At 45.7% G+C, this 16336-nt stretch overlaps 1 pseudogene; it reads right to left on the bottom strand.

The window, feature by feature from the left end:
• Window positions 1–766: 766 nt before the first annotated feature.
• Window positions 767–4333, bottom strand: LOC138930736 (uncharacterized protein CXorf49 homolog; annotated as a pseudogene).
• Window positions 4334–16336: the final 12003 nt, after the last annotated feature.

Below are 16336 nucleotides of genomic sequence, written 5' to 3'. Positions count from 1 at the left end.
CACCTGTGCCTGTTTCCACCTGCTGAACTACATGTGCAGGCAAAGTCACCAATGGCAAGTCAGGGGAGGGATCGAGGGTGCTCCAATAGGAAAGGAGAGTGGGCAGGGTAAGTAGGACAATGAGTCCAGCGCAGCAAGGAGGATGGGTTGGAGCTCTGTAAAGGGGTTATGAGTTCCTTCCAACGGGGAGGCAGAATGTCAGTGATGGATGGGAACCAGCAAATCCCAGAGGAGGGTGTTTAGAGAACTAGAAGAGGGCCTTAGGGGAATGGGAGGATGTGCCAACGTGGCCAGACAAGGCCCTCAGTGAACCCAGACCAGGGGCACTCTGCTGCCTTGATGGCCTGGATGGTAGCAGAGGCTGACCCAGAGTTCCCACCACAGGATGCCAGAGGTACTGTTCTGGAACAGGCTCTGATATGGAGTGGCTCCCCACCAGGCCTTGCCCCACTCCCCCAACCCCTACCCCCCAGAGAGAGGACAGAACACAGAATATGTGAAGTCCTTTAATCAAAAACCACTGTGAGACTGGGGCAGAGAGGGGGCAAAGCAAGGGGGAGAGGATGCCCTGGTGGAGGCAGAACAGGAGGCAAGCTTGGCCACAGCTCACCAGCCCCGGAGGTAACAGCTGCTCCTCTTGCAGAAAGATGTTGGGCTCAACCTGTGAAACAGCAGAGTCAGGGAAGAGCCTCAAGCCAGGGCCAGCCCACAGCCCTGCTCAACAGCCAGGACTGTGGGAAGGAGTATGGTGTGTGTAACACTCACTTTAAAGCATCTGGAACTTGTCAGCCAGGTGCTGCATGGCGGCTGCAACAGGGAGAGGCACAAGAAGGTGCTCCAGACAGAATGATATAGAAGCCTGTCCCCTTGTCCCTGTGGGCAACCACCTAGCCCTACAACCTGAAACCCATCCCACTAGCCCCAGTGCAAAGAGCTCTGGGCCTGATCACCACCCACCACCTGAGTGAAATGTGGAGCTATTTCCTAAAACGAACCAAAATGTGCCAGCAGCTCTCAAGTTCAAAAATTGTCTCGCAAACAAACAATCTAACAAGAACCTTAGAGGCCACACCAGATCAACAAGGCATCTCTACAAGTCCTATCAGAAGGAGCTCTCAGGACTCGAATGGCTGGCAGAGTGTGCACGCAGTCCACACAGTACTTTGTTACTTGTCTGCATGCCCAGCTGAACATGCACCGCATGCTCCAGGGACAGGCTTGCTAGGTTCTCCTCCCCACAGGAATGCTGATCCCTACGAGGCCCCCTGCACCTGCAGCCCACCCCACCCCAAGGGCCCACCCCGCTTCTGCACTAAGAACCCGCTGCTCTCTGTCCCTGATTCCTCATACCTAGTTGCTCTTTAAGGTCGTCTATTTCTCTCTGTAGACACTAAGCCAGTAGACATGGGAGGAAGAGAAAAGGTTAGTATACACTGCCCCCCGTCACCTGCTTTTTCTCCTCTCCGCAGGGCCATGCATCCCAAAGCCAGATGTCTAGAATGGCAAGGGAAAGACTTTTTTCAGTGGAAAGGAGGTGGGCTCCTTCTGACGGGTATGGGATGGGGACGAGGCAGGGAGGCCCACACATTTCAGTTGAACTTGGATCCAGATTCCACCATGAGGACGGGGTGTGCATTTCAAGAGCCAGAGGAAGCATTACCCGAGGACAGTCCAGCATTCCCTGTGGCTGCTGCTTCCTTTCCAGTCTTGGGGAATGGTCAGTTCGTTCCTGGTCACCTGAGAGGGAAAGGGCACACAATCCAGCTTCCCAGGCTCCCAGTGAGGTGGAAAGGGCCAACTAGGCTCTAACGCAAGCTGAGGCAGCACCTCGATCTGCTGGCAACAACCCTCCCCTGCTCTGCCTGGCAGCCCAAACCTTCTCTATGGGCCTGCCTCCCCTGTTCCCCAAGGGCAGCATTTTCACCACTGCGGTCCGCAAAGACTGTGGTTCTGGGTTCGAGCCTCTCAGAGCGGCAGCCACAGCCAGCACCTGGGAGAGCAATGTGGGTGAACAGCACTTCACAGAAAAGGCTATTAACCTGCAAGTTTACAGCCAGAGTAGCTGTTGGGGCACTGTCACCGATCACCTCTGCCAAACAAATCCCACACAGAGGATGATGGGGGCCAGCTCTGTTGACACCCTGTTTCCCATGGGAGAAGCTGCCTAGGAGCAAGGCTGAGCCCCCAGGAGAGAGAGAGAGGTTTCTGCTCTCACCCCTGATCCCCTCCCCCCATATCAAAACCCAAGACACTCATCTGAGGATTCAGGTCCTTTGGGCATGACTTCTCCCAGGTTCAGGGCCAAGGGCTCTGAGTTTCCTGGATCCTGGGGGTCTCTGATGTGGAGGTCATCATTGCTGGGTTCTCCATGATGTGCCCACGGAGAAGATGGCCATGCCCAGTGAGTAGACAGCTAAAAGATTTTTCACCGATCTGAACTAAGGATGTGTGTGTGTATGTATGTATGTGTGTACCAGTGCATTTATATGTCCATGTCTGTGTGTGTGTGAGCAGGTGTGATGTGGGACTGGGCTGAGGCAGGGGAACGGGAAGAGAATTGAAAGGCTGATCTCTTTAGCACATTCTCCGTCAGTCAGCCCCAGGCCAGCAGGCAGAGCTGAGCTGGGGACAACAGTGTGGCACTGAGAAAGCCTGGGGCCCCTGAAAGAAGGTTTGGGGAACAGCTAGGAAGTAGGATTCAGGAAAGTGATTCATCTAAATACTTAAGCTCTGTGAAGCTTTTAAGGGGTCCCCTCAAATCAATTCAGCTACCAGCCCTCCCTTCCTCTCTAGTCCCAGACTCTTGGAGACTGGAAACAGGCCAAGGGTGGAGAACTGAGCCCAGCACACCCAAAGTGCTACCTTAACATTTGCCCCTAGGAAAAGGATACCAATCTGGCATCCTAATGACCCACTGATGGAGGGCCACCCAATGACAACCCCTGAGGGATGGAGAGAGGGAGCACGGGTGAAGACGTGTGTCCTGGGGGGGGGGGGCGCGTCAGAGGGGGAAGAGTGGGGAGAGAGGAGGGGCCTGGCCTACTCACTTCTCCCTTTGGGACTGGGTCTCTATTTGGGTGGTTGTGTTCTCCCACCACTGCCATCACTGACACGGCCTCCTGTGCCCTCCTGGCCACAGATTTTGCCCCAGCGTCTGTGTGTATACTTCTTGGACCTCCCAAGCAGCAGAATGCCAGAGACTGGGGGCAAGGTGGCCGGTTCCAGGGGAGTGGCTGTGATTCGCTGCTCCCAGGAAGGGAAGGTTCTCCCAAGGGCAGGTTTGGAGATGCCCCCGAGGGACTTCTTCTCCTGGTCTCCCTTCCTTCTAGGAGCGACCCCGCGGCAGGCTGTCTGTAGTGGCAGCTGCAGTAGCTTTCGCTACTGGTACTCCCTGATAGCTCTGCCAGCGGCCATCCTTCCCCCCAGAGCTCGCTCTGCATTTTCTTAGGTGGAGAGATGGTTCAGCTCTGCATCGCCCTGCCTGTCCTGCCTTTCCACAACCGAAGTGAATCCTCGCAGAGCGGAGGACAGGAACGGGCCTGGCACGTGAAGAAGGAGATTCTCCCTGCCTTAGACAGTCGAGTGTTTGGGTGTGTTCCTGGGACCCTTGAGGCTGTTGAGCTTGGCCTGACCTCCTTCTTTGGGATACATGCTCACCCTCATCAGCCCTCTCTCACTGAGCTCATCAGAGGACTCAGAGTTAGGACAGCAGCCCAAACGGGCCTTCCGAGGGCGGCCGCTGGTGATCTGCAGCCACGTTCAACGTACTCTTAGTGCCTCTCTTAGGGTTCCCCCAGGCCCGGCCCGCCTCGGCCCCACCGACCTGGAGAGGGCCGGCCGCAGCCAGCACCACTGCCCACAACCCTGGGGGACCGTGCCTCGACCGCTGGGACCCGCCTCAAGGTCGGCCCACAAGGAGGACTCATCGGTGATCACATAGCTCTGCGGGGACAGGTATCTGCTGACGCCCAGTACATCCAGGCCGCTCAGTTGCCGCAGGACGGCCGCCACCGACTCGTCAGCCAGCTGCAGGGCATCGCCTTTGTCGTCGGCCAGGGAGCCAAGCCGGTCTTCGCAGCCCCACAGCACTACCACCACCACCCCCGCCCCCGCCCCACCCCGCTTCCAGCGCCTCCCGCTCTGAGTTGAATCCCTCAGAGTTTGGGTACCCATCTCCACTCTCACCCTCGCCGCTTCGCGGTGTCCTCACCTCAGAGCCCAGTCCAGGTCCCTGCGGGGCTGTGGAGCCGGCCTGAGGGACGCGGGTCTGCTCCCTGCCCTCTGGGCTGAAACCCGCTCCCCAAACTGACATCTCATCATCTGGGGAGCTCATGTAGCAATCTGGGTGGCCCCCGGACCTAGGGTGGCGATGAGTTAGCAACCGAGTTGCGATGGCAGTGGTGGTGGCGGTCACGGAAGGTGAGGCCAGCGGCGTCCAGAGAGAGCGGTCAAGGACCACAGGCACTGCACGCACAAGATTGTGGCAAACTGCGCCAGGCTTTCAGCAAGCCTGGGACGCCGGCGCCATGGCCCCCTTATTGGTCTGGTTCCTACCAACCAGCACGTGCCTTGTTTGCCTGCCCCCTCGAAGAGTAACCAATGGGGCCAAAGGCCATCTCCTGTTTGCTGCCAAGCCCAAGGGTCATCAGGGCAGTTGACGAGTTGGCGGGTGAAGGTGATGGTATGAGTACCTCTGTCAAGCCTCTCATTCCACCTCCTCCTGTCCTGCCTTCCCTTTCTGATTACAGTCACAGCTCTGAGCCCTGACTCTGTACAAAGTGGGTGGAGCGGGAAGCAGGAGGGTCCTGAGGGCCCTGGTCTCCTGGGAGGTGAGGATGAAACATCAGAATGGAGATGCTGATCACTTAGAATGTGCTGAAAGCATTTGCCAGCCTCCATTCCACCATAAGCCTTACGACCCAGTGAGAGAATGGGCAGAGGAATCCCACAGTCAGTGATCAGAGGTCAGCATACTTATCCATACGTGGCCAGAAGGCAAAGGAATCCTATTTTTGTTCTGCAAGCAATCTGCCTCATCTGCTTCCATCAAACGTTCTTGGCAGGCAGATTTGGGGGACAGACTGGGGTTGACCTCACTCCCTCAGCTCTTTCCCCACTCTGAGGCAGTTCAAAGAATACAGTCTCAATGTCCAGTTACACCCACAAAGATGCTCACCACCGCTGATCCTGCAGATGTAAACTAAAACCATGAATCGGGTTTCACACTCTAGGACGGCAAGCTTCCAAGAGCTTAACCATTCCAAGAGTGGGAGAGGTTAGAAGCAAACCCCTGTGACAGTGTGCACCGCCATCTTGCACAGAGATCCATTGGGGAGGTAATTTGGCAGAATCTATGAAAAGCAACTTATACAGCAGGGACCCTGGGCCTGGCACTCTTCTAAGTGCTGTGCATAAATAGTAACGCTTCCTTGTGACACTCCTAGGACTATAGTACCAATGATTACCAGCCTCTTACAGGTGAGGAAACAGGTTCTGAGAGGTTCAGCCACTGGCCCAAGGGCATTTGGCCCGTGCAAATCAGTGGCAGAATTGAAACCAAGCAATATAACTCCAGAGTCCTTGCTTTGAGCCAAAGGTCTTAAATCTTGGAAAAAATAATAAAGCTGTTTTTACTCTGTTCCAGGAAGTCCACTGCCCAGTACATCTTCCAGAGACACGCTGGTACTTGTAGTATACAAAAACACATGCACAGTGGCGTTGGTGATGGGAAAAACTGAGAACACTCCCAATTCTCATCAATAAGCAAAGGGATCAATGCAACATGGTGTAGCATCCAGTAGATACAAGTGTGGCAGTCCAAAAGAGTGGATCAGGCCATTATCATCGATTTCAAAAACATCCTCCTGACTTCATACTGCGAGTTGCAGGATGATGGTGTTGGATACACGTTTGTAAATTTATTAAAACCCCAGATGAATCCTATCTAATGTGTCATGGCCTTTGGGTGTATGTATGTTTCAGGTTCTGAAGTGTGTTTTTCACCGGCTGGGAAATATATTGGATAGCTCCTAATTGGATCCAGTAGGTGTATGGAACAAAGTTTTGGCCTTGGATCTCCCCAGGTTGGTTAGGAAGGTATACAGTAGGTTTCCTTTAGGCTCAATGTTGCCTACAGGTACCCTGAAAGCAGCTGCTATCAGTCTGCCTTCAATGAGGGCATGCTGGGCTCAATCACGCCAATGGTATGATTATTTGGCCACAATACTCATTCCTTCAGCTAGAATAGAAGATATTCCATATAGAAGCTTTAACAAAATTCACCCAGGAAGCCTTTAATGATAGTAACCAAGCTATTAGTTTTCTCAATTCAGGAATTTCGGTGGGGAGAAAAGAAGTCCTATAGAGTGCATGGCCCTCAATATTCTAACAGCTTCCCAAGGGGGACCTTATACTATAATACATAGTGAATGCTGTATTTTTATACTTGATGAGTCTTCTAATGCAACCCCCTTTATGATGTATATGAAAAGTCAAATTTCCACTCTGAATGATCCTCTTCCCAGTTTAAGGGAAATGCTAGAAAAAAGGTTTGGTTCAAGAGGGTACTGGTTTAAATCTCTTTAGTAATGATACCCTCCTATTTATTGGCAACTTTTATTACAGTTTGTGTATCTTATAAAGTGGTAATGTCTTGATTTTTGCACCGTGTATCACCTGTTCCTAGTAAAATAATGATATCTATAGAACTTGAAACTATTGATCACATCTATAGTTCTCTTTAAAGTGACACGTGTATAATGCACATGCATGTTAAAATTGGGATAGTCCTATTGGACAACTTGGAGTTGACTTTTATTCCTTTCCAGGCATCTTACTATTACCACCCTCTAAAAGGAAACAGAGAGCTGGGCCTAGGACCCAACAGGGAGGGACGTAGTGGACCCAGGGCAAGTGAAAAACCAATTGAGAGATGAAATACTTGATCACCTAATGCTTCCTATTGAAAGATTAATGATCAAGAGGAGAATTGATTAAATAAAATTAAAGCACACACACACAGATACACACACACACACACACACACACCAGTCAGCCCCACTAAATGTTTGAGAATCATCTAATCTATGTACAAGTATGTTTTCTTTTCATTCCAGTCCCAAAGAAAAACAATGCCAAAGAATGTTTAAACTACTGAACAATTGCACTCTTTTCACACATTAGCAAAATAATGCTCAAAATAATCAAAGCGAGGCTTCAATGGTACACAAATGAGAACTTGCAGGTGTTCAAGCTGAATTTAGAAAAGGCAGAGGAACCAGAAATCAAATTGTCAACATTCATTGGATCATAGAAAAAGCAAGAGAATTCCAGAAAAACACCTACTTCTGTTTAATTGGGAAATTCTCAAAGAGATGGTAATACCTTACCACCTTACCTGCCTCCTGAGAAATGTGATTTTAGATGAAGAAACAACAGTTAGAACTGGACATGGAACAATGGACTGTTATCAAGTTGGGAAAGGAATACATCAAGGCTGTATATTGTCACCCTGCTTATTTAACTTAAATGCAGAGTAGATTATGTGAAATGCCAGGCTGGATTAAGCACAACCTGGAATCAATATTGCCAGGATATTTATTAATAACCTCAGATATGCAGATGACACTACACTTACGGCAAAAAGTGAAGAGTAACTAAAGAGCCTCCTGATGAAGGGGAAAGAGGAGAGTGAAAAAGCTGGCTTAAAACTCAACATTCAAAAAGCTAAGATCATGGCATCCAGCCCCATCACTTCATGTCAAAAATAGATGGGGAAACAATGGAAACAGTGACAGACTATTTTCTTGGGCTCCAAAATCACTGCAGATGGTGACTGCAACCATGAAATTAAAAGACACTTGCTCCTTGAAGAAAAGCTATGAGACCCCTAGACAGCATATTAAAAAGCAGAGACACTACTTTGCCAACAAAGGTCCATCTAGTCAAAGCTATGTTTTTTTCAGTAGTCACGTATGGATGTGAGAGTTGGACCATAAAGAAGGCTGATCGCCGAAGAATTGACGCTTTTGAACTGTGGTGAAGCCTCTTGAGGGTCCCTTGGACTGCAAGGAGATCCAGCCAGTCGATCCTAAAGAAAATCAGTCCTGAATATTCATTGGAAGGACTGATGCTGAAGCTGAAGCTCCAATACTTGGTCACCTATTGTGAAGAGCCGACTCATTAGAAAAGACCCTGATGCTGGGAAAGATTGAATGTGGGAGGAGAAGGGAATGACAGGGGATGAGATGGTTGGATTGCATCACCAACTCGATGGACATGAGTTTGACCAAGCTCTGCGAGTTGGTGAAGGAAAAGAAAGCCTAGCGTGCTGCAGTCCATGGGGTCGCAGAGAGTCAGACATGAGTGAGTGACTGAACAACAACATGCAAGCAAACAAAAGTCCAGGACCAGATGTCTTCACGGGCAAATTCTATCAGGCATTAAGGGAAGAGTCAATACCTATCCTTCTGAACCTATTCCAAACTCATTCCATCAGGCCACTGTCACCCTGATACCGAAAACAAGCAAAGACACCACCAAAAGAGAAAATTATAGGTTGCTATCACTGATGAATATAGGCACAAAATCCTCAACAAAACAGTAGCAAACCTAATCCAACAATACACTAAAAGGACCATACAATATGATCAAGTGGGATTTATCATACAATACAAGAATTTTTCAATATTCACAAATCCATAGGTCTCTATATGCAGAAAAAGCTTTTGAGAAAAATCCAATAACCTTTTATGATTTAAATAAAAAGTTTACATTTCCTGAGGAAGGAGGCAAGTGGGTTTGAGTCTAGATATTTAAATCAGATTTCTGCTTGCACTTTGAAATAGAAATAACAACAGAAACAGGGTAGTCAGGCTTTGTCTCCTGAGGACACTTTAAGATGATAGCTATGCCAGAGACGGAGACGGGTTATACCCTGTTTGAGTAAAAGATCAGGAGATCACATATTTCCCATCCTTACGGCAGGAGAGACACGGCACATGTGCAGAATGTGCTCCTTGGGGGTCAAAATGAAAAGGGCACCACCTCATAGTATGTGATGCCGTCTCCCCTATAGGTCTCTGGGCTGGCTTCCATCTTGGAATAGAGTAGTACATGCATGTTGGGGAGGGTCCTAGGGCAAGTCAGAAACCAGATAACTGGCCAAACATAAACTAAGACCCAGAATGACTGCCCTATATAAATGACTTAATTGACTCTTTACTGCACTCCTCCTCATTACCACGGATGCCCACACTGTTTCTCTCCAAGTGTGTATCTTTGCCTTCAGTTCAGTTCAGTCCCTCAGTTATGTCCCACTCTTTGCCACCCCATGGACTGTAGCATGCCAGGCTTCCCTGTCCATCACCAACTCCCGGAGCTTGCTCAAACTCATGCCCATCAAGTTGGTAATACCATCCCACCACCTCATGCTCTGTTGTCCCCTTCTCCTCTGCCGGGAGCCAGCATGAGGAATCCCGCCTGTGACAAGGTCATGAGGAAGGAAGCCTGGCAAAACGCAAGGATGTGATCAGGCTTCAGGGGTTCCCCCTGGAATTTCCTGAGTATCCACCCCCCAAGACCAGAGTCTGCCTGCTTTACTGTGTTATGCTTTCCACCTACTCTTCTGTCATTAACAGGGGGCTGTCCCCCCACCACCTTTTTCTGGGAAAAAAATTAATTTAGGGCTTTTAGATAATAAATCTCCTGGGCATAATACGAGTGTTTCAATCCAAAAACCCCTCTGATGGCTTTCTAGCCTGCCTGCAGGACTCGTACAGCTGTGCATGTGATTGTTTGAGGCCTCCTGCGGGAGGCACAGGAAGCTTAAAACATCCTAGGAATGTAGGGGCTTCCAAGGTGTCAAAATCATTAGAATAGGACTAATTAAAGGTTTCATTTGTTGAGCCAATACTTGCTGCCAAATTTTTATATCTTTTATTTTTAGATATAGTTGATATATAGAAAAACAGGTAGTAGACCTGGTATTAGCAACATTAGATCTTTGAGTTAAGTACTTTCTTTGTTATAACACACTGCACCTTTGTTCTACAGGAATGTAACTTTATTTAGTACTTTGAGGGTGATGCAGAGTAAAGAAAAAACTCCTTTCCCAGTTTGAAACCAGTCCATTGTTCCATGTCAGTTGCTTCTTGCTGCATACAGATTTCTTAAGAGGCAGGTCAGGTGATCTGGTATTCCCATCTCTTGAAGAATTTTCCACAGTTTGTCGTGATCCACACAGTCACAGGCTCTGGCATAGTCAATAAAGCAGAAGTAGATGTTTTTCTGGAACTCTCTTTCTTTTCTGATGATCCAACGGATGTTGACAACTTGCTCTCTGGCTCCTTTGCCTTTTCTAAATCCAGCTTCAACATCTGGAAGTTCTTGGTTCATGCACTGCTGAAGCCTTGCTTGGAGAATTTTGAGCATTACTTTGCTATCGTGTGAGATGAGTGCAATTGTGCAGTAGTTTGAACAATCTTTGGCACTGCCTTTTTTTGAGATTGGGATAAAAACTGACCTTTTTCCAGTCCTGTGGCCACAGCTGAGTTTTTAAAAATTGATGGCATATTGAGTGCAGCACTTTCACAGCATCATCTTTTAGGATTTGAAATAGCTCAACTGGAATTCCATAACCTCCACTAGCTTTGTTCATAGTCATGCTTCCTAAGGCCCACTTGTCTTCACACTCCAGGATGTCTGGGTCTAGGTGAGTGATCACACCATCATGGTTTTCTGGGTCATTAAGATCTTTTTTGTATAGTTCTTCTGTGTATTCTTGCCACTTAATATCTTTTGCTTCTGTATAGGTCCATATCGTTTCTGTCCTTTATTATGCCCATATTTGCATGAAATGTTCCCTTGGTATCTCTAATTTTCTTGAAAAGATCTCTAGGCTTTTCTATTCCATTGTTTTCCTCTATTTCTTTGCATTGATCACTTAGGAAGGCTTTTATATCTCTCCTTGCTATTCTTTGGAACTCTGCATTCAGATGGGTATTTCTTTCCTTTTCTCCTTTGCCTTGCTCTGTCTTAACTAAACAAACTGTTTCTCTGTGTGGTCTTCCACTTATTGTGCTATATCACTAATAATAAACTTTGTACCTGTTTTTACAATGGAAACAGCGACAAACTTTATTTTCTTGGGTTCCAAAATCACTGCAGATGGTGACTGCAGCCATGAAATTAAAAGACACTTACTCCTTGCAAGAAAAGTTGTGACTAACCTGGACAGCATATTAAAAAGCAGAGACATTACTTTGTTGATAAAGGTCCATCTAGTCAAAGCTATGGTTTTTCCAGTAGTCATGTATGGATGTGAGAGTTGGACTATTAAGAAAGCTGAATGCTGAAGAATTGATGCTTTTGAACTGTGGTGTTGGAGAATACTCTTGAGAGTCCCTTGGACTTCAGGGAGATCAAACCAGTCCATCCTAAAGAAAACCAGCCCTGAATATTCATCAGAAGGACTGATGCTGAAGCCGAAGCTCCAATACTTTGGCCACCTGATGCGAAGAACTGACTCATTGGAAAAGACCTTGATGCTGGGAAAAATTGAAGGCAGGAGGAGAAGGGGATGCCAGAGCATGAGATGGTTGGATGGTATCACTGACTCGATGGACATGAGTTTGAGCAAGCTCTGGGAGTTGGTGATGGACGGGGAAGCCTGGCCTGCTATAGTCCATGGGGTCACAAAGAGTCAGACACAACTGAGTGACTTAACTGACTGAACTGACTTAAAGTTTTTACTTCCTTCAGAAATGCGTTTTTCAGTGGTGAAAGAGCTACGGAAAACTTGCTTCTAGTCTCTAGCCATTTTCAGTCTAGTGGGTAGGATTCCTGGTTTTCATCCAGGCTGCTGCTAAGTCACTTCAGTTGTGTCAGACTCTGTGTGACCCCACAGATGGCAGCCCACCAGGCTCCCCCGTCCCTGGGATTCTCCAAGCAAGAACACTGGAGTGGGTTGCCATTTCCTTCTCCAATGCATGAAAGTGAAAAGTGAAAGTGAGGTCGTTCAGTTGTGTCTGACCCTCAGCGACCCCATGGACTGCAGCCTTCCAGGATGCTCCGTCCATGGGATTTTCCAGGCAAGAGTACTGGAGTGGGGTGCCATTGCCTTCTCCATTCATCCAAGCTACCCATGTTCAATTACTGGACAGGGAACTAAGATCTCATTCAAGCCACTGCTCACTGCTGCCTCTCCACTTGGATTGGAAGAATCAAAATTGCCAAAATGACTACACTACCCAATGCAATCTACTGATCGAATGCAATCCTTATCAAATTACCAATGGTACCTTTCACAGAACTAGAAAAAAAATCTCAAAATTTGTATGGAGACACAAAGATCATGAATAGCCAAAGAAATCTTGAGAGAGAAAAATGGAGCTAGAGGAATCAGGCTCCAGGGTGTCAGAGTATACTACAAAGGTACAGTCACCAAAATAGTGTGGTACTGGCACAAAAACAGAAATATTGATCAATGAAACAGCATAGAAAGCCCAGAAATAAACCCATGCACCTATGGTCAATCTCTGACAAAGAAGGCAAGAATATACAAATGAAAAAAGACAGTCTCTGCAATAAGTGGTGCTGGGAAAGCAGTATGGTTACATGTAAAAGAATGAATTTAAAACATTCCCTAGTATCATACAAAGAAATAAACTCAAAATGGATTAAAGACCTAAATGTAAAACCAGATACTATAAAACTCTTAGAGGAAAACACAGGCAGAACACTCTTTGACATAAATCGCAGCAATATGTTTTTTCATTCACCTCCTACAGTAATCAAAATAAAAACAAAGATAAACAAATAGGACCTAATTAAAATTAAAAGCTTTTGCACAGCAAAGGAAACTATAAACAAGATGAAAGACATCACTCAGAATCAGAGAAAATATTTGCAAACGAAGCAACCAACAAGGGATTACTTTCCAAAATATGCAAACAGGTCATGCAACTCTCTCTCTCTCTGTCTCTCTGTCCCTCTGTCTCGCTCTCTCTATACATACACACACACACACACACACACACACACATACACACCTGGTTGTCATATATCTTACATCTATGCACATTATAAACTCTAAATACATTATCATTGTTCTGTTTTAAATTGTCAATTTTAAATATTTTTAATGAATAAAAATATCTTCTGTGTTTGGCCACATAAAAAGTAAAATAATTAAATAAATAAAATAAAAACTAGTCAATTTGCCTAAGTTGTCAAGCTGATTAGAATAAAATGGCTCATAGTGTCCTCTTTCCTCTCAAATTCTATTTTTGGAAATATTAATATTTCTCCTACATATAGTAGTTGCAAGAAAATAACACAGAATACCAAACATCCTTCACCTTGTCAGACTCATTATTAATATTTTGTCAAATTTCCCATATTCTGTTTCTGTCTCTGTTTTGTTGAATCATTGGAGTTACTTTAAGACACTGCAGTGTTTCTTCTCTCAATATTTCAGTATGTATCTCTTCAGAGAAAGATTCAGTTCAGTTCAGTTCAGTCGCTCAGTCGTGTCCGACTCTTTGCGACCCCATGAATCGCAGCATGCCAGGCCTCCCTGTCCATCACCAACTCCCGGAGTTCACTCAGACTCACGTCCATCGAGTCAGTGATGCCAACACTCGCATCCATAGTCTGCCTCAAATCTTAATCCAATTATCATACTCAGGAAATTTAGCTTTGAGACAATATAATTAACTTACTATATGATTTTCATTCAAAATGTCTGATTGTCCCAGTGTTGTTTTCGTACCTAAACACTAAAATAAACTTTGCTTCCAAATAAAGGTTATGTAGTGCATTTGGTTGTCAGTGTCTTTGCTGCTGCTGCTGCTGCTGCTAAGTCGCTTCAGTCATGTCTGACTCTGTGTGACCCCATAGACGGCAGCCCACCAGGCTCCCCCATCCCTGGGATTCTCCAGGCAAGGACACTGGAGTGGGGTGCCATTGCCTTCTCCAATGCATGAAAGTGAAAAGAAAGTGAAGTCGCTCAGTCATGTCTGACTCTCAGCGACCCCATGGACTGCAGCCTACCAGGCTTCTCCGTCCATGGGATTTTCCAGGCAAGAACACTGGAGTGGGGTGCCATTGCCTTCTCCTGGTCAGTGTCTTTAGTGTCCTTTAAACTATAACATTTTCCTAGATTTTTTTTGGGGGGGGGTCTTGCCTGATATTGAAATTTTTAAAGATCCAGTCCAGGTGGTTTTCAGAAAGCTTCTCCAGTGGAATTTGTCTGATTACTGCTTCCTGATTCCATTCAGGTTAAACGTTTCGGCAGGAATATTGCATAGTTGACGTCCTGTCCTTCTGAATTTATGGCATCAGGATATTCTTATGATTCTTCCAATTCTATTCAGATATATTTGACATACAGCACTGTATAAATTTAAAGTGTACAGCATAGTGATTTGACATATATACATCGTGAAATGATTATCACAGTAAGTTTAGTAAACATGCATCTTCTCATATAGATAGAAAATTAAAGATGAAAAATTTGTCTTGTGACGAGAACACTTGGGATTTATTCTCTTAACAACTTTCATATATAACATATAGCAATGTTAATTGTATTTATCTTGTTATACATTACATCCCTCGTACTTATTTATCTAATAACTGGAAGTGTGTCCCTTCTGCCCACCTTTGTCCCCTCCCCCACACCTACCCTTTGGTAAGTGCAAATCTGAAATATCTTTCTGTGAATCTTTGTTTGTTTGCTTGTTTGTTTGTTTTTGAAGTGTAATTGACCTACAACACTATGTTAGCTCCTGGTACACAACATAGTGATTGATCATTTCTGTACATTTCAAAATGATCACCACTATAATTCTAGTTATAATGTGCCACCATACAAGATAGTACACAGTTATTGGCTATGTTCCCTACACTGTGCGTAACTCTTTCTGTATCTGATTATTTTAAGTTGCTGACCTCTTAAGTTTAAACACATTTTAACGCCCCCACATTTTTACTCCTGTCCTCATGTTTACTGTTTCTGACATCATATTTTCCCATTTTTTTTCTGTATATTCCTTAACTAAGGGGTTTCCCTGGTGGCTCAGTGCTGGAGCTGTGAGTTCAATCCCCGTTTCGGGAGGATCCCCTGGAGAAGGAAATGGCAACCCACTCCACTATTCTTGCCTGGAGAATCCCATGGACAAAGGAGCCTGGCAGGTTACAGTCCATGGAATCGCAATGAGTCAGACATGACTTAGCAAATAAACAACAACAATCCATTAACTACGTATTGCAGATGTAGATAATTTTACTACTTTTGTCTTTTAACCTTCCCACTAGCTTTGTAAGTCATTGATACAGCTTTGTAAACTGTATATTTGCCTTTATCCGTGAACTTTCTCCTTTCATCATTTTCATATTTCTAATTGTGTCTTTTTTTTTTTTGCTTGGAGAAGTCCCCTTAACATTTCCTGTAAAGCTGGTTCGATTATGCTGAACTGTTAGCTTTTGCCTGTCTGTAAAACTTTTAATCTCCTTCAAATCTGGATGACAGATTTGAAGAAATGACAGATTACCAGTAGTGTCTTCTTGGTTGTAGGTTTTTCTCTTTATTATTTTTTTAATATAAATTTATTTATTTTAATTGGAGGTTAATTACTTTACAATATTGTATTGGTTTTGCCATACATCAACATGAATCCACCACAGGTATACACGTGTTCCGCATCCTGAACCCCCCTCCCTCCTCCCTCCCTGTACCATCCCTCTGGGTCGTCTCAGAGCACCAGCTCCAAGCATCCAGTATAAATATATCGTGCCACTCCCTTCTGGCCTGCAGAGTTTCTGCCAAAAAGTCCCTTGTTTGTAACTTGTTGCTTTTCCCTTGCTGCTTTTAATATCCCCTGTTTAGCTTTAATTTTTGCCATTCTAATTACAATGTGTCTTGGTGTGGTCTTTTTGTTTGGGACTCTGTGTTCCAGTACCTGGATGCCCATTTCTTTTGCCAGGTTAGCAAAGTGTTCAGCTAGTATGTCTTCACATATGCTCTCTGCCCCTTTCTCTCTTTCTTCTCCTGCTGGGACCCCCAGAATTCAAATGTTTCTATGCTTGATGTCCCAGAGGTCTCTGAAACTCATTTCTGTTTATTCTTTCTTTTTTCTGTTCAGCTTCAGTGATTTCCGACATTCTGTCTTCCAGCTTATTGAGCCGTTCCTCTGTATCATCTCACCTACCACTGAAGTATATTTTTCATTTCACTTATTGTACTCTTCAGCTCTGTTTCGTTCTCCTATAGATTTTTTATCTTTGGTTCTTTTTAAAACTTTTTTATTGATTATTTTTAATTGGAGGATAACTG

Source organism: Ovis canadensis, chromosome X (assembly GCF_042477335.2).
Source record: "Ovis canadensis isolate MfBH-ARS-UI-01 breed Bighorn chromosome X, ARS-UI_OviCan_v2, whole genome shotgun sequence".
NCBI classification, from domain to species: domain Eukaryota; kingdom Metazoa; phylum Chordata; class Mammalia; order Artiodactyla; family Bovidae; genus Ovis; species Ovis canadensis.
Note: the sequence above shows the minus strand (reverse complement) of the source record. Positions and strands in the feature narration are given on the sequence as shown.